We start from the raw sequence: 17,888 nt of genomic DNA, 5'->3' as shown, positions 1-17,888 counted from the left end.
AGCAGAGCGGTGCGGCGCCGGGCCGCCTCGGGAGCGGGACAGTGTTTTCAGGCGCTCTGCCAAAATCTGTGGATCTGGGGAAAGCTGGAGGACAAGGGTGTCTGTTGACGGGCACCGCAGTGGCCCTTGGTTGGGAAGTGATGGTGATAGCGTTTTGATAAGCCGCGGCTGTTTCCTTTGGTGCCACTGGTGACTGCTCAGAGAGATCCAGAGGTTTTTCTTTTCCTTTGCTAGAATGCAGAGGGTCCCACTTTGGCTCTTGTAGTTGTTGCCTTTTCTTTACTTTTGAACAAGATTAGTTGGCCTATCTCTCAAGACAGGGCAGAGGAAAAGAGTTGTCATCGGTACCTAAAATAGCTAACTGCATGCTTTTTTCCCGTGTTTGAGTACTTGTTAGGAGGTGAATATTTCTGCCCTGAACTGGGTTATCCCAACTACTGTAGCACTACACTAACCAATCTGAACCAAATTCTGCTTTAGCAGTGGAACACAACAATGCATGAGAATCACTACTCTGAATAGGAGGCCTGGCAGTACCTCTGTGCTCTGTAACTTCAGCAGGGCCTTCTGAAATAATTTCATGGTAACAGCCTATGCCTAAAGAATCCCATTCACCGATAACTTAATATAATTTGCACATATATTTCCCTCAAAAATTGATCCACAGTCCCTCCAGAAGCTGAAATAACTTGCTACCTAGTTGGATAAAGTAGGAAAGTTGTTGTGGTTTTTTTTTATTTCTAAACCTGACAAAAGTAAGGTGGGTCACCAGAAGTGTTGACTCCACTGTTTTTAGATTGCAAACTGTGTGTGTACACACTCATTGTATATGTGCTATGTACTCAGTTACTGATAATGTAAACATATTTTATTTCCAGAGTGAATGGGGTAAGTAAAAAAGGGTATCAAATGTAGATATCTATTGTTGTAAGGAAATTTTTGTCATTTCAGTAGCCCTAGAATTAGAAATTGACCTACTATTCCATGCTGCCAAATGATCAGCATTTACATGCTTAAAGTGATTTTTTTTGTGTCACAGTTCAGTTTGACTGAACTTTACCACAAAGTGCTCAGTTGCTTACAGAGTATCAGGGTGTAAAAGGTGTTGAAAATGAACAGAACAGCAAATTTATGCTGTGTAACGATTTTCCCTTCACACATCCAATGAGGAGAAGTACTTTTTTAATGATGGAGAAAAAGTTGTTGACATTAAAATGATTGTGTGAAAGTTAAATGAACTAGACAAATGCCAGCGACCTACATTTCTGCGGTTCTGAGTGCCAGATGATAATGCTTTATGTTTTGAGAATTTGGCCAACCAATCTGTGTTAAAAAAGAAAGATATTTCAGAAGAGGAAAGTCAAAAAAACCCCAAACCATGGGTGTGTTTTCTCTCTCTCCAGGGCATCTGGTGGGCACTGCAGATGCCCACCCAGTGCGGGTGCGGAGCGCAGTGGGGTGAGCGGCGGGGCTGGGCTGGGCTGGGCTGGGCTGGGCTGGGCTGAGCTGAGCCGGTCAGTGCTGCCCGGAGCGGAGGGCCAGGAGACCGCTGTCCAAGGTGCTGCAGGACAGCGCGCACAGCCCGTGGCCGGGCAGGCGACATGCCGCTCTCTGCCCCCGTGCCCTGATTTGGTGCTTCTGGGTCCCTCTGGAGCCTTTTGATTCGTGGGGGTGATTGAGAGAGCCGAGTGGATGGCACGTCCAGCGGTCTGACGTGTGTGTTCATGTGCTTGTACGTGGGCTGCCCCGAAGAGTGTAGAGGTGAAACTTGAAACTCGAAACTCGAATACTTTGTGACTGTTGCAGTATTTTGCTGGGCTTACTGGTGTTTTATATATGTTTCATTTATAAAAGTCAATCAGGACATTCTCTTTTCTTGTGTGTGTAAGTAAATATTATTTTTTTTTGCATGTTGGATATTTAGCTAATTCTTAGGTAAAGAGTCAGATTAGAAAATAACTTGACATCTAGCTATGTAGTTTAGGCACACATTATTTGGGTGTCGTGGTTTATGTGGTGACCTGCTTTTTCTTTTAAACAAAGTGCTAAAAATACTGCCTTTACTCAATAATCATGTATGTAAGCCTTGGCTTAATACAATGAAAGGTATTGTTAACTAGTCTATTTGTATTTAAGATGTCTTTAGCATTCTTGGAGGGCAGCTTTGTTCACAGAAAAAGAGAGATTTTCATCCAGTTGACCAATTATAGCAGATGATAAAAATTAATAAAATTTACACTGAATTACAGTCAAGAATAAACTTGTAATTGGGGGTTGCTTCCCCCTTCCCCAACTCTCCACAGCACCATACACCATCCTCAGCACTGTCATCCTCTCACAGTAAAGTGTGAAGATCATGGTGGGTTTCTCAGCCCAGCAAGTTACGGCTTTCCAGAAAGTACTGTTGGTGATAACAAATAGTACATATCAAAAATGCCCTTGATTCATGAGTCTAAACCTCAGACTTTATGTTTTCATTCTTTTATCTGAATCCAGAAGAAGATGAACTATACTTTCAAAATACTCTGTCTTCCACTACATGTCTCCTGGTCTCTGAAGCATATTTTAAATTAATTGCTTTGTATTGCAGGAGTTTGCAGGCAGGACTTGTTTGACTTATAGATCACATTTAGCTATTCTATGTGGTGGGTTTTGGTTTTGGTTTTAATATATAAGTGTACTCAGTTTGTTTTTGTTGCTTGGTTTTTTTTTTTTTTTAAGAGTGTTGTCCTGTAATTAAGGTCTTACAATTAAACTTTTATTGAGTTGCATTGCAGTTTTTGAAAATTTTGTAGAAAATGCTGAAAATTTTTTAAATTTAGAAAACAATTATTTTTGATGGTATCAATGAATATGCATATGCCTTTTATATTGTTTGTATGTCAGAAAACTTTATGTGTTGTTTAGAAGCTTGAAATGTCAGTGTTGTCTCACTTTAAATCCGTCCTCAACTTATTTCTTATAAACACTTCTTAAAGTCTGATGTCTCTATATATTGTTTCCTTGTCTTGACAGTCACATATTAGTAATGGCTAAACCGTAAACGTAAGAGAAATATTTGAATGTATTACATATTCAACTAGATGGTGAAACAAATTGGTGTAGCTTTATTGAATCACTAAAGTAACAGAGTAACTGAAAATCTGGATCTACACTTCTGTTTTTCTGTTTGAAATTTAATTTAGATTTTTTAAAGATGTTTATGAAATCTTGCTATTGCCTAATATGAATTTGCGGTGATTTGTCTCAGCAATATCTATAATTTCTTGGTTTCCAGATAATCATTTTTATATGCAGTGTGTCACAGCACAGTATTCAGACAATTAACAGAAACTGTATTGCCTTGATGTTGGAAGACACAGTTCCTCATTATGACTTGTCAATGTTCTATCAGGGGAAATACTCAAGTTCTTATTCTTACGGCAGCAGGCAATCGCTCTGTGGAATAGCAGAAAATTCTGGCTACTTCTGATTAAGAACTGGGTCAAATAACTAAGTAGGACATAAAAGTGTAAAGGGTTTTAATATTTTTCTTTTCTTTTTTTTTTTTTTTTTTAAAGATAGAGCTTACATCTTTGTGATTAAGTGTCAGAGGCCAGGGCTTTCTTGGCAAATGTGTTTATTAATGTTTGAACAAGATACCAGTCATAATTTCTGACACAGGTTTCTTTAACCTAGTGCAAGTTGAGAGTGTTTAAAATGTGGGCTCTCTTAGCAGTAGTTAAAATTTTGAAATGTATACTTCAGGTAAGTGCATTATAATTAAAATAACATTAAAATAATTGGTTTTCCTCATAGAATATCAAAGAGGAAAAATAAAACGACACCAACTCTTCTTATATCAACATTGCTAAAAAGCAAACTTTGGCTGACATCCAATGTACTCAACATGCACAGGCAGATTTTTGTTTTTCAGGAATTAAATATCACTTGATAACTTCTGATTTGAGGTTTATGGTAATGGTATCAAAATATGTGATAGAATAGCTGAGTTATAATACTACTTAGTTGAAAAATGTGTGCCAATAAAGGGTTTCATCATTAAGCATAGATTATATAGTTGCTAGGAATATAAAGTAGGTATTTCTGTTACTGAAGAATTTTTTTTGATCAAAGAACTGTGCTCATCTACTTTTATTTGAGTAAGAGGGTGATTGAAAGTTATTTAAAACAATTAAAATCACATTTCTTCTTAGATGTTATCTGGAAATATCAAAGCTTATGTGAATCACTACTTTCCTAAGAACTTTTTCCCAAACAGCATATGTAGTCTAATTAGGTTTTGATTTAAAATCTCCATTAAGCTGGCAGAAAAGAGCAGATGAGAAATACAAACCCAAAAGCTCAAATGATAAAAGAACCCTTCAGTTACAAAAGATCACATAGACCAGCATCTGCCACAAAGTTAGGTATTTCAGTTTCACATCTTAATCACATATTTATATGATGATGGTTCTGTGCAAGAGTGATACCTAAGCTACTCAGAAGAAACCCATATGAATTAAACTTTGAAGATTGTACTGGTGGTCTAATACAAAAAAGAACACCTCCCTTAATTACTGAACTTTTCTGATTCTCTTGAAATATAATTCTTTATTTTAAAGCTCTTTTTTAAAATGAATACTATGCTGTATTTAAAAAAAAAACCCCTCAAAATCCTTAAATGTTTACACTTTTAAAAACTTTGGTTTAAAATGCTGTGAAACTAATGTGACTGTGTAAATTGATGTTTGCAGAATTTGATGTTTTTTGATGTTATTTGTTCATGTGATTTTTTTTTAAGTAAAAACTGAATTATTTTTCAAAACTAATTTAAGACAAATATGTGGATGAATTTAGTATAACTCTTCTTGTAGTATTGGTATAATACAAGGACCAATACTGACAATGTGCTAAGGGATTTGTGTTTTGGCCTAAAATCCTGGTACTGCAGTCTGCTTCAGTCTCCTGTTTTGAGCTAGATGAATGGTACTGCACTCAGGGAAGACTATGCTCATTCTTGTGGTTATTCAATTGCTTAAATGCTTTACTGGATCGGGATCAGATCTCTTCATTCCTAAAAGAGAAAATTCACCAGGGCGTTCTTTCCAGAAGTACGTTAACCGTACTTAACTTCTAAAATTTTGCATCTAGTTGATGCATCAAGATACTCATCCCATTTATATTGTCAATGGGTACATCATTCCTGATTTAGGAAAGAAAATCACTGCAGATTACTAGCATAGAGTAGTTAAAGTGGATTCTGCCCTAATCAACAGCCACCATTTAATGTTTCATGGTATTAATATCACATAGTCTGGGACCTCATGGGTCTGCCCTCAATTTCACTTTGTTCACTTGTTCTCTTTACATCAAGCAGTGTGCTTCACATGCACCTTGCAGAGACTGTGACGATCTTGCTTCTTCATTTCAGGTTCTACTGGGAAAGGTAATCAAAATGCAAATTATAGTTCTATCACTTATCCTGCCTAAAAATCATTTGGTCTATACATAGTACTTTATAACTTCAGTCTTGCACTAAGATCCATAATGTATTTAGATCTGTGAATTGGCTAAAAGGGAAAAAATAACTTAGAAGCTGAATTCTTAAATATTACTTTTTGATAAGTATCAGTCATAACATCCCAGAAGATAGAAAAATAAAGTAATCCATATGACAAAAAGAAAAAAAAATGCTAGATATCCATTATGGGTATCCACAGAAAATACAAAAGTTCAGACTCTCTTTGTAGTCAGTGGAGATACATAGGTAATTCTAGAGTCTAAGTCAGTTCACGATAAAGTGGACATCTAAAATAAGTCAGATGGATTATGCCCTAAAATACTTATTTTATGTCTGTTGTCTCTAAGGAGGACATACTGTCATTTTATCTCAGATACAAACACTTCCACCCACTGTTGACCTCAAAAGTCACATTAGATGAATCCGAACAAAGTGATTTTGGTATAAAAATTAGGTTTGGATAAAATTATGTTCATATGCAAAATTTAACTGTGAAAAAGTTTGTAAAATCCTACTACTTGTGCTGTCCTACACCAGCCTGGTGAAATCACAAGTCTCTTTCACGTCTCTGATATCGATACTCTGTTGCTGAAGAATGTGTGAGCTATGCAATACGCTTCCTGGGGATGAGAACAGGAAAGAGCCTTGTATGACATAACGACATTTTCATCACTTTTTTTTTGAGAGAAGACCAAAGTCTTCTGCATATGTCTTTTCCAGTTGTTATTTCTGCTGAGAAACCAGACAATAACAATTGTAGGTCATCTTAATAGACATTTTTGTAGGACATGTGCTAGAGATTATTTCTCTTATTCTCCCATCTCTCTTTACAAGCAGGGTGGATATTTTGGGGGGAGTGTAGTGTCTATGTATGAGAATTTCTTCCCTTAGTCCAAATCAGAGGAAACTCCCAAGGCTACTCAAGCTCCCTCACTCAGGAAACACATATTTGTAGACATTTATGCCAGTTTACTACAATAAGCATACTGTACTTTTCTATGTACTTTTCACTGTATTTTTCTCTTGTCAGAACTGTAGAGCAAACATCTCTAAGTGAGAATGTGTGTGAGCTTGATTTCCTTCGCAGCATCAATTGGTTAGATGAATACAAATGTAGTGAGGCACTGAAGACATATTCTGGCTTGTGGAGAGATTTGATTAATTTGATGATACGTTAAAAAAATAAAGACCAGATTTCTCTTTGAATTTGTCATTTGACCTTGTTTGCAAACAGGGTAGATATATGAAATACGTGAATTTCTCCTTTAGAACATGCACACTGATGAGCTATATCCAACGAGCTCCCAGCCCATAATGAGAAAAAGAATAGAGCATGGTGTAAGTGGCTCTGAAGTGAAGTTGATCACCACTTGATATTCTCCCACCCTTCATCTCATCTCATCTCATCTCATCTCATCTCATCTCATCTCATCTCATCTCATCTCATCTCATCTCATCTCATCTCATCTCCTTCATCCAAACTGATGGACATGTGTCAAAAGCTGTGTTTGATACAACATTGGCCAAAAGCCTTTTTGGAACAACCTGGCATGAGCCTTTGAAGCACTGATTGAATGCAACAAAATTTTTGGGATGAATGGTTATGATAAATGCTGAAGTGACAGACTTACGTATATGTGTTGACAAACAATATATATTGATTTTGAGAGTGGACTCAGATGTTTCATCTTTAGAAGAAAACCTCATGATTAAAACAATAGTAAAGATGATCTGAAGTTACCAGCAAACAATATGTTTCAGTCTAGGTTTTTAGAAGTTCTGCAGCAGCTTGGAAGCCATTGTGGATCTTTTAAATGACTTCAGTGAAATTAGAAGGAAATGGTACCAGGCAGATTACAAATAAAAAAAAGGTCCAAGTTTTCACTTTTGGGGTATGATACTGGCATTTTTATGGGTTTTAAAAATGTTTTTATTTAGGGAATTTCATTATTAAGGCATTATATTTTCAAATCTATCCATTATAAAATTTTAGAAAGGGAAAAAAAGAAGAAATTGTATTACGTTTGCATTTTGGAATGTGCAATATACTGCAGCTTTTAGGAGGTATTTTCCATGGAGGAAGTATGATATCTAGAGTGCTTTTTAAATGCATGTTTAATTCTTGTTGATCCTCTGCATGTTAGATTAGATGTTGCCTTCAATTTGCCTGAACACTTATGTAAATGGTATCTTGGGCCTGTCAACAGACTTCATCTCTGTTAAGCATCATAATGAAGTATCTTTATTACATTTTAATGATATTAGCAGTCCAGAATCAGAGGGCATTCTTTATTAAGGGGACGGGAAAAAGATGAGATATTTAGAAATAATATTTTTCTCATTTTATTCATTCTTTTAGGAGAGTTTGCAGAGTTTGCTGATTGATATGATTTGCTGATCATTGCTCTGCATTGGTTAGCTTCCTCTCTGTATTTAAGGGGTTACATTTAAAGGTTCTTGTCAAAAAAATGAGTTTTATATGAAATGTATTTATTTAGATAAATACTTGGATTTCAAGGGAGAACTTGAGCAACTCTTAAATACTTTAAAATCTGTATTAAGTTAATTACATATCTCAGACACCTCTGTGTGTAGGATAGACAACTAAATGTAAGATGATAAATATAAAAATTTATTCATGTAAACTTATTTTTCATGACCAGTATACCAGATGGAAAAGCTTTTGCTAGTGTGGAAAGTATATTCTTAACTCATATGATATGATTTATTGTGCTCATGAGTCAAGACAATATAATTTTTTTACTAGTGTAACTTCATTTAGAGGAGTATTTTTTTCACTGTGAAAGTTACATTTTCAAAGGCACTAAAATCATCTCTGCTGAGACAAATGTTTGTATACACACACACGGGATTGAAAAAACAGATGTTCTTAAAAATAAAAACCAGCTTGTAGAACAACAACAAAATGGCAAATGAAAAGTCCAATTTGTTTTTAGGCTACTTATATTGGGAATAAATAATACAAGTATATATATTTTAAAAATACACCCACAAAAATTGCATGCAAATTTCCTATGAATACTCTTAACATTGCCTTCACATATATTTGTTGAAACTGTATTTCTGTATGAAGTGCTTTAGAATAATGAAGACACTTCATAGCTGGAAGTAAAAATTCCTGTGTATTGAACAACTTGCAACTTACTATGAAACTGACTGTGGTGACATCTGGTATAGCACATCTTGCTTCAAAAGTAAATTATTTTTGAAATATAAGAGATCTGTAAGTTCCAGCATATATTATCAAAATGATGAAAATAAAATTGTGTATGTCAATTGTAATCTTTATAATAAAAACATCCACAAATAATCCCAAATCCATGCTTTGGTAAAGATTAAAATCTCTGAAGGGTTTGAAGAGAAGCTTTACTGTAACATCTATTCAGAATACTAATTGTAAGTAAACTCCTTAAGTGAGTTTCTGGTGGTTTTCCAGTGGGATGTGTCTGTACTGATTCTAGCCATGTTAAAGCCAGGCAATCAGTGTAATCTGTGGAAAAAGATCCATGTCATAAAAGCCTCATTTACTGCCTTTTTATTATTTAGCAAAGTATCCCAAATGCATCTATTTTAGGATATTGCAAATTTTATACCTCTAAAGGTATAAACCAATCCTTTCATATTTTTCCTTTTACACTGGGTTCAAGCTGTCAATATTGTGGTACAGTGCTTTAATGAGAGACTGGGAAGTTTTTATTACAAGAAAGCTTTTTTGCAGAAGGGAACAAGTATGTGAAGCTCATAGCATCCTGTATGTGGGGATGCCCCAGCATGTGCTGCCTGCCTGGAACTTAGAAGCTCTGCCCTGGAGCAGGGCCAGGGCTGAGGATATATGAGGATTAGATTCCACTGGCTTGAGGTTCTGCACTTAAAAAAGGGAAGCAAATCAAAACCGTAGCCAAGGTCCCCTGGGATGGCTTTTAAAATTCTTCTTGCATCCAGAGATGAGAGATGTTCATTTCCAGTCCTGTTCTGTCGTGGAGTTAAAGTCTTGATGTAATATTTCTACAGAGAACCTGACAGAACTTGGACCAGTATTATGAAGAAGTAGGAGTTTCTGAACAAGGTACATTTGAAATATTACCCAAATTATATTGAAAGCAGAAACAATTTTTGTATTTTAACATCTTTTCATTTATGCTTTCTGATGTAACAATCCTTGGGGAAATGACCCCTATTACAAGCTGAGTTTAGCTAACAAGATATAGTATAGTGCTGGAGTTCAGGAAATGAAGCTTCTTGTTTTATATTCCAGTTCAGTTAGAAGTGCATTATGGTTTCTTTTGTCTCTATTTAAATCTCATAATTGTTAAAGCTGAATCTTATAAGTGCACATTTTTTGTTCCAACCTCACTATATTAATGAAATTAAATAATTGATGTAACAATAGCTTTTCAAAATCCAGGTACCAAGATTAATTCCTGGGACAAGACAAGAGTAAAAGTACTGCTAGCCAGTCTCTGCATGACAAATATGAATTTAAAATATTAATTTATTTTCATTTGTAAATATAGGCCAATTTTCTTTAGTCAGCAATCTACAGTGACATAAACCAGGACTAACTCCATTGAAATAAATGGCTTTACTTACACGTAATACTCTTTTGAGAGGAGGAACATGATATGCTTTAAAACTCAAATATATGAATTCAGAAGGACAGTTTTGACTCAGATTGATTTGCTTTACAAACCTTGCTACTAAAAGCAATATTCAGAGTGCCTTAAATGCTCATTTCCTTGTCTTTGAATGACATTACTAATTTGTAATTGTTGTTAGATTAATGGTTTTTTCCTCTTTTCTTTGTTGTTGTACTTGGTCTTGATTGTGTTCTCTTATTCTATTGATTTTTCAGGCACTGCTGTAGAAAAATATTATGAGCTTAAGTTGTTCAGCTGTCCAGGGAGAGGAAAACCTTGAAGAAAACAAAGCAAAATTATTTGCCTTTTCCAGCCAAGAGTGTAGGTCATCCACCAGGGTTAAAAGGAGAGATGATGATCAGTAGTATTGCTTGTTTAAATCCAGAGAAGATGCTTTGATTGGTGCAAATACACTCTGTATTTATGCTGGCATAAATACAGCTAAAATTTAAGCATAAGTTGAAGAATTTATCAGCTAGTGGAAGTTTTGCTCTGTGGTACATTTCAACACTCATAAAAAGGTAGTAATTTTAACAATGACTCATCTTAAATAAAAATTACAGGTTTGATACACACGTATGTGTGTGTATGTATATATATGTATATGTCTTAAAGGAGGTGGAACAAGGAAATTATTGAAGTAGGATCAAGTGTTCTGGAAAGTAGACAGTCCTACAGTAGAGTCCTATGGAAATCTGAAGTGTCATGGATTATGGAAAATTAAGAAGTACAGGAAAATGTAACATTTGTTTCTAAATAGTCTTCTCCTTTTTTCAGGGTTTGTTTTCTGACGGTGTGGAAGTGTAAATTACTTATTTTTTTTTTCTTTCATCAATACTTCAGAAAGGTGCTACAGTAAAAGTAGAATACACATGCATCTATTGTTGGGATGCCCACTGACCCATCTTACATTGGTCTTCACAATGCATTTGTAGAGACCATTTGTGGAATATTTTAGATTTTTTTTAATTTCTGCTTCTCTATTTGCATATAACAACAAAGTTTATTGTTCTGCTTATGTGTGCTTCTTTCTTAAGACCAGGATATTTTGACCACTGTGATTATCTGGGAGATCAGGTTTTTATTACTGTTGTATAATGTGATTTTTATTTTTTTTTTCTGAAATATCTTAAAGGGCAGAATGGTGTTAGTTTGTGCAATATAACCATGAATTACAGTGACTTCCCAAATATTTCTTTAGACCTTTTTTTTTAGTTTCTGATGTTTTATTTGTTTCTAATTGCTGCAGAAACAGTCTTCTTTAAATTATGGTATGAAAGTAAATACTTACAGCATTTTTTGGGGTTTATTTTTGCTAAATAGTTTTTAATATATGTCTTATTTGAGGAGATCCAGTGGAAGTTTGGGATGGAAGAGACCTTTTTCTTCTTTTATAGTTGTTTAGATCTGCAGGAGGAGGAGATAAGTTTTGCAGCTTGCAGAAAATATTTACATCTCAGAGTTTTACCAAAATCTTAACTGGTACGGAAGATCAGTAGCTCATAGGAAGGAATATGACAGCTGTGAATATCAATAAGCTTTTTTTGTTTTTTGGTTCCTCTTAAATTGTACTCCTGGGTACAGGGTAAAGTATATATGAATACAGAGATACTTGAAATTATTTTATGATATGTTCAAAAGAGAAGCAAAAGACCTGAAACTCTTTAGAGGTTTTTTTTTTTCCCCTGCAAATAAAGGCACTGTTGGAGAACTCAAATACTACGTTAATTCAGCAGTTCAGGGGCCTGTAGCATGCAGGTGCATCATGAGATGCACCTGTGATATTGCTCAAAGGGCTGGTCCTGCTTCAAACTCTGTTCTTGATTTTGTGTCTTAATAGAGTTAAAAGGCAACTATTTATTTCTTACTGAGTCTGTACACACTGGGCAGTGCACAAATCACAGGTGCCTGAGCTGGGTACAGGCAGCTTCCCTCAGGCTGTGTCTCCATCAGCATTTCAGTTCAGGTCTGGGGTGTGCTTTTGAAATTTCCCACTCACTCCCACTCTTACTGCGCCTTGATTCCCCACACAAACTGGATTGCTCTCCGCTGAAAGCAAAGGCAAACAAGCGCCCCAGAAGTGCACCTGTAATGAGCTGCAAGCACTAAGGGATGTGCAGTCCCTAAAAAGGACTAGGGCTAGCCCAAAGTAAAACAGATGAAACACATGTAATGTGGGTACCAGGCTCTTGGCACTGTTTCAGTTTACAGAGTGTCTCTACAGATCCATACTCCTTGTTAATATTCATATAGCTATAGTTAAAGACACTGACATTCAACCTGGAAATAATTCCCAAAGTATCTCAGCAATTTCTTCAGGCCTGCATCTCAAGGCCCTGAGCCAAATTGCTGAAATGATTCACTGCACCTGGCTCTATATAATCATGGCAGTAGTGATCGTGTATTATCTTTTTTTTTTTTTTTTTTTTTAAATCTTCTGTTGGCATGCCTATGGAGGTGATGCAGATTTTTCCTCTGTGCTTTCCCTGCATCTGCCAAGCCTCTGTGCAGCAGAGCCACTGCAGCTCTGCTGCATTTTGGGTTTGCCTCTGTCCTCACTGTGGATTTCACAGCACCTTCCCAAAACACAGACATAAGGTTGAACAGAACTGTCAGCGCTTCTTTATGGCAACGCTTGAGTTTTAAATTTCAGAATGGTACAAAAATATCTAAATAATCATGAAAAGGAAAAATTTTTGTGAGGGAAATTGGCAGCAGTGAATCTAGTCTGTCCTGTCTTCATACAATACTACCCTTACTATGTTCTAATGTATTTTCTTGTTTCCTGCTAAAATAAAAAATACTACTATGATGCAGTGTTCAGGCTAGATTTTGGGTAGCCACTGAACTGAAAATTAGTTATGCAGGAAAGCCTAAGTAGCTGATTTTCTTTTTTGATTATTTAAATTTCTATATACATGCAAAGACTTAATTTTCTTTGGATTTTTTCAGAATACAAGACAAAGCTGTGCCTATGTTATGGATTCATATTATTCTTCTTCATAGAAGAATTTTTTCTTTGAATGATTAGAAAGTACTGTGCAGTTCATTAGAAAACAGGACATTGGAAGGATATTTCCCTGCTGATAGAATATTTGCTGTTAGCATGAGGAACTACTACCTTTCCAGGTTTTATTTTTTTTATTGCAATGTGCCCAGTAATTACAGGTCACTGCTTTTGAATCCTGAGAATTCATGCCATATATCGTCTTGGTTTTAAGTAAATTTACTGGACTTCTAGGAAGAAAATCAGTTCTTCTAGAGGTCGTATTCTAATAGTAACAGTATTGCTGACGATCTGTGGGGTTTAATGTTTTTAGCCTTTGGTAACCATCAAGAAGCTTTCTTACCTTTTACCCAACTCAAAACCTGAGTAGGGATAAAAGGAGGCAAGAAAAATGATATACTGACCTAGCAAAAATGGATAAAGAAATAATTGGCTGAAATTGTATCAGTGTGTGTGATTGATCAAAACATGAGGGGAATACCTGCCAGCTAATCAGCACTTTTTGCACCACCAGATGTTACTGAGCTGACCAGGAACTGCAAGGGAGACCAAGCAGCAGAGACAAGACATTGTCCAGCCAGTAGGAAAAGCAGAGTGGCAGACAGCCAAAACTGCACATTTAACTAAGGTCAACATAAGAGTAGACAAACAACACATTCTCATAAGACTTCAGTCAAATGTATCTCAGGTTATACTCATGTTACTTTACCCTGAAGCCTGAAGGAGCTGATACTGAAGAATCAGAAAACTGAAAAGAGCATGTTTTTTGGCAGGCAGGCTGTAGGAACTGACATCCTACACTGCTCAGTGGTCTGCTCTGGGAATAAGCTTGGGAGGTAAAATGAATTTTACACCAGGCCAGACAATTGTTTTATAGTTTGTGAAGTTTATTCTTCGTTCATATTAGGCATTAGACAATTTATCATGCTTCTGATTCAATAAAATACTTTTCCATATTCTTTTCTATTAGTGTATTTTCATACACAAAGAGGTATCTTACTGTTAGAGATAAATTTCACTTCCAAAGGCACTTAGAATAGTGTTCAAAATTTTAATTTTCTTTAAATGTGTAGCAGTCCCACCAAAATGTCATCAAAATCTGGTTCTTGCTTTGTTTCAGGCATTAAATCTGTTGATTCTTTGTAATAATTGAGTTAAGATTTCTGTTCCAGTAGTTTTTACTGGGTTTTTTTGTATAGCTCCTCTAATTTTTTTTTTCTTATATCTAGTGGCAAACTGTTAGATTGAAGTGGAGACCAGGGTAGAAGGAGATGTTTACATTTATAAGAATTATATTAAAGAGGTATAGCTAAACCTGTAATCAAACCCAGAAAATATGATTTTGAATATACTGAAATACTAGTAGAGGGATATGTTGCCCAATTGCCATTTTCACATACAGTTTTTGGTCTGTATTAATGGCTACTGACTGATGAAGGCATTTAAGTGCAATTTCTTTTTTGACAGAGAATGATTTTTTGTGTATATTGTCTACATAAATGAGCATGTCTGCACATCTGCTGTAATACAAGAGTTTCCTACAGCTCTGAAACATTACAGTATGGGCGTTACCTGTGATTCTTGGCAAAAAGGATGCATGTATCAAGTCTTCATTCATTAAGCTTTTGCTATTAGCAGCTGTTCCTTGTAGACCCTGTTTCGCATGTTACTGTTACTTTAATTATCTGAAGGACGTTGGTATAGGCCACACCACCTGGTTTGATGCAGCCAAGGTTGTGCTAAATACATTTCCAGCTCGTGCCCACCAGTGGTAAAGATGGCAATTGAAAACATCTTTCAGGGTATAGCTATTACTTTCCCTTTATTTTTCATCACTACTTAGTCTTTTCTTTTTTCCCCTCCTTAAGCTCTCTGCCAAACCAACCTCTCCTGATAAGTTTGACTGTGGGTCTTTGATGCAGTGATAATTCTGTACTAAGAAGGACAATTTTCTAAAAGGGGGAATAAAATATGAGTATCCGTGACTGAAGACCTGCAGCTGAAAAGAGTGGATTATGATGTAAAGAAGTTGGGATAAGAATAAGCTGTGTGTCCATGAAATAGATGATGATAACTGCAGAGGTAGCTTGATTTTTCATTTATTGTTTGTGTTGGTTTGATTCTGGCTTGCTGTACTGAACAGAGTACTGTGAGGAACTTTTACGTATAAATCCACAAAAAAATCAAAGTCCTTCATTAAAATGGTGTTACCTTTCAACTTGGCAACATCAAATGTGGAGTTCTGTATCTTTGGTTTAAATAATAATGAAAAACAATTGTCTGTTTTAAATATGCAATTTTCAGTTTTGCTGAATTCTTTATTTGTCTTATGAAGAGAGTTAAGTAATGATATAATTTTTTTTTTCATTTACATTTACTTATTCATTATGTCTTTTTAACCTCTTCATTTAAAGGTGCCAGGCTTCACCCCTATAAAAAAAAATCTCAGCCTTTATGCCAGTAGCGTTCCCTTTTTCTTCTCTTTCTCAACAACGTATTTATTTTAGATTGTGGTTAGTGCCAGAGAAGTATTGTCATTGATCTGTGCATATCAAGAGGGTCTTCCCCCCTTCAGTGGTTATACTGGCTTTTTAATTCTAGATGAAGTATTTCGTATGGTTCTTTCCCCTGTGCTTCTAGTGGGCTTGGCAGTGCTGCATTCCATCTGCCATTGTTTCCCCTTTCACTGAGCTCTTCTAAGCAACTCGAAAGCTCCTTGGCCTGCTTTGGCCTTAATTAATCTAAGACTTGTTGTGTCTATTATAAACATTTCCATCTTATTGTTAGTCCCATTTCCAGATGATTAATAAATAGATTAAACACTCTCATCCTTTGTAAAGAACCTGAGGGCACCTTGCTGTTAACCTGTAGCCACATGGAACAGTGACCACCAATAAATGCATTCTGCTTCTGTGTTCTCCTTTTTGTAGTTGGTTTCTAATCAATGACAATGTTTTACTTCTCATCTTGTGATTACGTAGTTTCTCTAATAGCCTTTTGTGGGAAGCATTCTTGAAGGCTTTTTGGATGTTCAGAAGACTTGTATCTGCCTGTTCTTTCTTATTTGCTATTTCTTAACATACCAAAAGAATACTAATAGGTTAAGGACACATACAAGGCATTAAGGCTTCTAACTTTAATCCACATATTTAACACTTTTGCTTTTAATTGGCTCCTCAATTTTTACTGCAGTAATGTGTGTGAAGCTGAATTCTTTCTTGGTTTCTCTCAGGAGTTACATGAAGATCACTGCTGTCCTACATGGTTCAGTATACAAACTGATTTCAATGGGAAAGCGCATAATTGTGGATTTCTTTTGATTAATCTTAAATTGCTTTGGGAGCCTTGAATAAACAGTATCCCATTCTTGAGATACATTGATCTTTTATTTATTGATTTGTTCCAGCAATTCCTCTTATGATGCTTAAATCATCGCAAGTTCCTTTTCATTACTTGGAAACTCTGGTATATTTTCAGTGCTATGAGTCAAAAAGTGATGTAAAAAATAGTATGCTTTCTCTTCTATATTCTTATCTCATTTAGTTTCTCCTTTAACTTATTGGGAGGGGATTCATGGTCTCTCTTGGTCATATTTTTTGTAACTAGTTACTACATATATTCTCATTTTGTCATCCCACTTCCTCCTTCAGATGAATCTGTCATTGTTTATGCATCTTATACATCAAAAGTGCTTTGGGCCAGGTGCACTGGAAAATCCACAACTCTTGCACTCCAAAAAGTAACTTGAAGCTTCCATGTTCAAAGATCTGATTGGGTTGAAGTGTAATTTATCTATTTTATTTTTATTTTTAGCTGTGTACGACTTGGAAGGGAGAGTAACGTGTTTTCCTCACAGATGGGGGCAGAATTGGAGCCATGTGTGCTGGGTCACACAATAGCATCATAGCTGGAAAGGGAATAACAAGGTAAGCTTAGATTCTGATGAGAAATCTAGGACAAAAAAGAATCCTGGGAATTCTTACTGATACACTGTTTCTAGGTACTTGTTTTCCAAATCTTTCTCCCTGTATGTGTTGCAGCGTCTATGCACACACATGCCTCATTTTCTCAGGTGTTGGTTTATAAAACCATTGTAATATGCATGGGTTCTGAACTCATTCCTTCAGACTAACAAGCAGGTTTGGTTTTTTTAAAAATCTCTCTCCTCCAAAAATCCAGCAGGCTTGGGGATGCCCTTCTCCGCTATTTGTGTAATTGCCTGCTAGCTGGAGAACTCAGTTAAGAGGTAGAGAATTTGCTGGTCTTATGTTCGGTGTCCTCCACAGCTTGAAGATATTCAAAGGCACTTGAACATAGTGGAGCAGTGGGAATAACATGAAGTGGTAGCTGAAAGGCTTTAAATGAGATATATGTAGCGATAAATTGCTCTGCCTTCAAAACTATATGGTCTTTTTCTCTGTATTTTGAAATTTCAAGTTAGATTTTGCTGAGAATTGTTTTTAATGACTAGTAATATTAGAACTATTTTGATAAAAAATCTCCTAACCACATCTGCTGAATTATTTTTGATCACATATGTCTTGACATCTCTTTTCACCTCATACAAAATTCTGCTGTTGCACAATCCCCTCCTCCTTTGAGCAAAGAAAGGTGCTTTTATGCCACAGAAAGTGTGGAGTAACTGTTCAAATTCTCCTACATATGACATTAATGATTTTGGACTTAGGACGGAGCAATAGTGGAACAGCTAGCCTGTTTG

At 35.8% G+C, this 17,888-nt stretch overlaps 1 protein-coding gene across 1 annotated transcript in view; it reads left to right on the top strand.

The window, feature by feature from the left end:
• The window catches only part of FAM155A (family with sequence similarity 155 member A), a 440,672-nt gene that overhangs the window by 1,861 nt on the left and 420,923 nt on the right, over positions 1 to 17,888 (top strand). The gene's annotated exons all lie outside the window — the stretch shown is intronic.

This window comes from Corvus brachyrhynchos, unplaced genomic scaffold (genome assembly GCF_000691975.1).
Source record: "Corvus brachyrhynchos isolate BGI_N302 unplaced genomic scaffold, ASM69197v1 scaffold92, whole genome shotgun sequence".
Taxonomy (NCBI): Eukaryota; Metazoa; Chordata; class Aves; order Passeriformes; family Corvidae; genus Corvus; species Corvus brachyrhynchos.
The sequence above is the reverse complement of the archived record's forward strand: the minus strand, read 5'-3'. Positions and strand labels throughout refer to the sequence as shown.